The sequence below is a fragment of the Panthera tigris genome, chromosome F3 (genome assembly GCF_018350195.1).
Source record: "Panthera tigris isolate Pti1 chromosome F3, P.tigris_Pti1_mat1.1, whole genome shotgun sequence".
Taxonomy (NCBI): domain Eukaryota; kingdom Metazoa; phylum Chordata; class Mammalia; order Carnivora; family Felidae; genus Panthera; species Panthera tigris.
Window position 1 is genome coordinate 25970378 of NC_056678.1, and position 6000 is coordinate 25976377.

Genomic DNA, 6000 nt, shown 5'->3' on the forward strand with positions numbered 1-6000 from the left:
TCATTGCATTCTGGATCTGACCCAACACAAGGCTACTAAATATCACAGCTGATATGTGAACTCAAGTCTATCTAATTCAAATACCAGTATTTCCTATATTTGCCTGATAATAATAATCATCTTGGGGCACTTGTAAAATATGTGGACTCCTGAGCCCCACCCAGCTCTTCTAAATCAGAATCATCAGAGGAAGGACCTGATAATGTACAAGCACCCCAGGTGATTCTTATTATCACACAAGTTTGGGAGATATCTAATTCCCTTTCCCTTTGGAAACTAGAAGGTCTTGAAAGGGTCAGGGATCCAAGTCCCATGCAAAAGCCTCTAGCCAGTGATGGTGGCTTTTAGTCTTGCCACTGTTGAAGTGACAACACTCCATTTGGTTGTTAATGCCTCCAGTAGTCAAGCTCTTCAAGCTGTGGGGAAGATGGTGGGACAGTGATCAGGAGTAGAGAGTGTATTCATACAGCTTCATTGAAGACAAGTCTGAAAGCGCACTGTATTAAGGAATGTGGGTAGATATCAGTGTTATATATTGCCATTCTTTTAAGAAGAGACCTAAAAGATTTTTTTTTTGGCCTAGGTTGTGATAGCTCTTTTCCAAAGGAGGTGATAAGCTAAGGCATAACTTGAGATAGGCAAGCTACGTAGAGCTTCACCCTGAACTCTCTTAAGGTGTGTGTGTGTGTGTGTGTGTGTGTGTGTGTGTGTGTGTTATGCTAACAAATGAGGTCATTGATAATTGATTGAAGAAATATTGTAGGCTACCAACTCCTCTTGGAACACATAAAACATCAAGACATAATTACTTTCTTCACTTTAAAATCAAAATCACTTTAAAAAATAGTATCTGGTCTTTACATATACTAAAGAAAGCATAACACCTTTTCAAGTGTAAATGACATATTATTGGTAGCTCATTATTAATATTCCTTCCAACTTCCCAAGTTCTTTTATGGGACAACAGGGTTTTTTAGATATAACGTGTTTCCCAACAATCCTAGAATTTTCAAGTCTTTTAACCCTCTCTAGGGTATGACCCTGAATGACTCCTCTCAGTAGCTTTTGGCTAAATTATTAGGGTTTATAGAGGTGATGGTCTTCCATCTTAATATTCATTTCCTATTAAAAGACAACCAGAGAAATGGAAGAATTATTTAATCAGATAACCAAGTGCCTTACAGCTTTTCAGAGAAAGTGAAGTCAAGGCTCTTGTAGGCTGTTGTTTTAAGTGGACAGAATGTCTAGGAGATGTTGCTTGTCAAAATAATATCAAATAGTTTACAAAACTCTTGGAAGCTAAGTTTAGCAATGCAAAAGTCACAAGGTTGCAGAGGATGGGATCATTTGGAAAGGGACTTAGAAAGGTTATTAAACAAATATAAAATTGGATAGCAATGAATTGAAATAGTGGCAATCTGTTCTCTCAAACTGGCATCCTATTTTAACAGTGGAAAAAGAAATCACAATAATAAGGGTTTAGATTAACTTTGCTGAAAGGAAATGGCACAGAGGAAGTGGTACTCTACATCCAAGTCATCTTTATGCCTATAGTGCCTGGCACTAGTAGATGTTTGATAATGTTTTTTCAGTTCAGCTGAGAAATGGATGTGAAGGCAATATGGGAAGCTTTAAGTCCTGCACAAATATAAAGACCTAAAAATTGTCTGATTGAGGAACTGGGACACTGAAAGAGAGTAAGGGAGAGACAGAGCAAATAACATAGAATCATTGTCCAAGTGTTAAATTATGAAATCTTTTGATATATTATTGACAAATAATAACTTCTCCTAGGCATAACTGTGCCTTCTGATTCAGAACTTCATGTTTGTTATTGATTCTGGTTAGCTACCTAAGGAAAAGATACAGATGTAGAATTTATGCCTTATCCCTAATTGTTATCATCTTTGCTGATACAATAGATTCCAATCAAAGACTTCAGAATGGTGGTCAATGCAATACATAAAATTTTAAAGTCAAGGGAGGTGCAATTTCATCCTGTGTAAAGGGTTTAAAATTCTATTAGTATGTACTAGGTCTTGGTGACATTATATTACCATAATACAGAAAGAGAATAAATACTGGAAATAACCCATTTAACAATTAACACTTTCCACTAAATAATCCATTTAACAATTGATTTTAAGGAAAGATACTGAGTTATAAGAAGTACAATCTTTTGTGACTGGTGATTAGTTAAATCCTCAATACAGGTTAAAAAAAAATAAACCTCATGGATGTGATCACACAAAGGACTCTGTCCTATAGTTCTAGGGTTGGCCTTGGTTCCTATTGGTCCTATATTCTTTGACCTAAAATATGTATTAAAATTCTGAGTTTCGGACAGAGAAGCCTCAATAAGTTGGTGATGGTAATTTTACTTATTTTGGTTGAGTGGGTAAATTTAAATTTTTATTTAATTTAACAAATTTAATTCTTATTTCATAATATGAAATGTCTAAGGAGTTTTAACTAAAAAATTTGGAAATGGTATCTGTTTAGGAAATTTTTATTTACCAACTACCAAATGATTTCATTGAAAGATAATGAACAATGATAGCAATTTTAAATAATATTATTATATTTATAAATAATTTTGTCATCTAAAAATTTAATAATTACTATATTAAATGTATACTATAATATATTGAATGCTGGTTACAATATAAATAATTGCAAGTATTTTTGTTGTTTTGGCAAAACATTCCCCTTCAATTAGTAAGAGCCCATTAATAATACTCTGCCTTCAAAGTGAAAAGTAATTATTGGGTGGCTCAGCTGTCAAGTGTCTGACTTTGGCTCAGGTCATGATCTCACAGCTTGTGAGTTCAAGCCCTGCATTGGGCTCTGTGCTGCCAGCTCAGAGTCTGGAGCCTGCTTCAGATTCTGTGTCTCTTCATCTCTCGGCCCCTCCCCTGCTCATGCTCTGTCTCTCTCTCTCTCTCAAAAATAAATAAACATCAAAAAACTTTTTTAAAGAGAAGTAAATTATTAAACTTTCCAAAAAACAATTTTGTATGACTCTTCCTTAGCCACCCACTCTAGGGGGCAGGAGGTTGGTAGTTTTTTCTGTTATCACTGGTCTATGAAATCCCATAACTGCACTGCTAAGCTTGTGTTTGCTGAGCTTTGGAGTCTGAACACAAGAACATACAAGACCTCAGAATTCCTGCCTGAACTCATCTAACAAACTCCTACTTATCCATCAAAACCCAGATCAGAATTAAACCAACATTTCATCTATGCTACAACTCTACTACATACTTTATTTACTCATTTGCTAATTATTTATTGCATGCCTAATATGTGATGAGCTAAACAAGAGCATTTTGACTATTTTTATAAAGTTTCTAAAAAGCCATTTCAACTCAAAGGGCATTGTGACACTGCTTTGTTTTGAGATATACACACACACAAATACACATACACAGACACGCACACATACACATACATATATGCATATATATATATATATGGATATATATATGGATGGATATCTATCCATACATGTATATATCTATATAACTTATGCATCTATGTACCTATGTTTCCATGTATCTATCTACATATAACCTATATCTACTGATTGAATTCTATGCTTATTCATGTCTACATATCTAAGGCTAACAAGAAACAAACAGATCTTCATTATGTTTACTGGGTGCCTCGACAGACACTTGCTTATGTATTATTCTGCCCTGCTCTTCATCACTTCATTTCTTATAAATCTATACTTAAATACTGAATGGAGAGCATTTGCCTTTCCAGGCTCATGTAAAGATGATGCCCTCTGGTGGATGGTGGTGAAGATCACACCTTTAACTATACAGCTCTGGGTTGGTTTTTTGTTTGTTTTCTAAATTTATCTTCAGTTGGTCTTACATCCCAAAGTGATTAGGATTACTGTCAGAGTACTCATACCTACCGTGATGTGAAGAATACAGAAAGATCCTTTCATCCAACCAGGCCTGTCCATTCCACCATTATATTAGGCCTCAGTAATAATCTTTTGTGTCTTTGTAGGACCCTGCTAATATTTATTATTTTACCTCAAAAATACATATTGTGAGACATAATAATATTTGGAGGCATTAATTTACTACCAGAGATTAGTTCATCAGTGTCTAACAGGACCTCAAAAGAAACTACTCAGAAATGGACAGATCTGTCGACATGTGGCTTTGATATCTCTTCAACTTTTACCTTTGCAGAGAGACAATATCCTAAAATATTAACATTTTGGTTTTTTTTGTAAAAAACAGTTATTTACAATAACTTTACCCCCAATTAATGAAAGACTGCCTCAAGATGAGGTTGGGTTATAATTGCAAAAAAGAAGAGTCAAGTTTTAGGTTAAAAACATCCAAATTATGCCCTTAATACAAAAATAGGAGGCCTGAATGAATTAGAAAACAGAATTTTGCCATATCACTAGGAAAGAGTGTAGAGGAAAAACAGATTCCCTACCTTCCCAATCTCAGGACACTAGAGGAGGTTCAACTAGGCTTTAGGAAGGAGGGACTGCAAAGCTAGGCAAGGCCTGAAAAATACCCAAGTTGTGGGGGAGAAACAAGGGGATGGGACCCAGAGGCAACAACCAGGAACAGGGCAGAACCTACAGAGAAAACTGCATACCTCCACTGGTCACCAAAACCAAGGAGAGGCACAGAAGCTAAACTAATGCCTGATAAATATTTTATTCCACCCCAGGGACCACTGCTTATTTCCAATGGAGAGCAGCATCGTTACCTGATCAAATATCCCACTGGCGCAAGGTGTAAGCCTTCCATGGAGAGCTGCCTGCTGGTCACATGCATGCCATGGCACATTCAGAGACATTGCTGACCCCCATCAAAATGACACTGGGAAGCACCTCCCCCTTTGCAGCAACTCAGAATGCTCACAAGCCCCCCCAAACCATAGAGTAGAGAACCTTCATGACCAGACAATAATTCATCCCTGCTACACTTTAACGCTTGAGCAAGAAAATTAACAAGAGTAACGCCAGAACCAAAGAAAGATGGGTATGTCTAGTTCTCCTAGGAACCAGAAGAAAAAGGGAAACTAGAAGGATGATGACCCCCTAGAACCCCTGCCTCAGCCTCACTCTGTCCTAAGCCTGGATATTATAGCCATGACCAAGAGTAAGGGAAGCTTGACATATTCTTCATATCCTGGGGTGGCAGGGAAAGAAGCATAACGGGTGTCATAAAGACATTCTTTTGCAAGTTGCCAACAATTTAACTTTACTACTCAGAATTCGACCTCCCTTGACACTCAGATATAGCATTATGTGACATAGCTAAATGTCTGGCTACCTTGAGCCAGTTTTTAACCCTTTGAGGTTTTAGATTATCATCTATGAACCTACATGATAAGACAGTTGTGAGGATCAAAAAGAAAATTTCATGGAATAAATAAGCCATTGAATTCTCCTACATGTAAGAGCCAGAAAGGATTGGCTCCAGGTGAGTCTGCTACTTGGAAATTGATTGAGGTGTGTACAGAGCAATGGGCTGATTGCTGATCTACCCAGGGAGAAGAATCTGACAGACTCTACACTCGGGGAGACCGATCGATAAATTCTGGAAGCACATGAGTCCTTTTGAGACCTCACTCTATGCAAGGTGTTGCTCTGTTCTGATAGACCCTGCAGAAGAAATTGCCTTCAAGGATTGTGGTGGTGTTACCATGGCATCACATATGTCCTAACTCCTCAAAATGCATACATTAAATCTGTGTGATTGTTTTTATATTAAGTATATCTCATTAAAGCTGAAAATACAGGATTTCTTTGATAAATCATAACCTAAGGAAAGAATTAAACAATAGTTCTCTGAGTTATTTATAGTGAAAATAACAGTTTAGATTTAGTATGGGTATTGAAGAGAGAAAGGGTGAGGAGGTGGTTATTATCATAGGTAAATTATTATGATGTACTAAATGTAACTAGGGCTCAGTATGCTCTGGGATGGGTGAGGATATTTATAAAGACCCAAA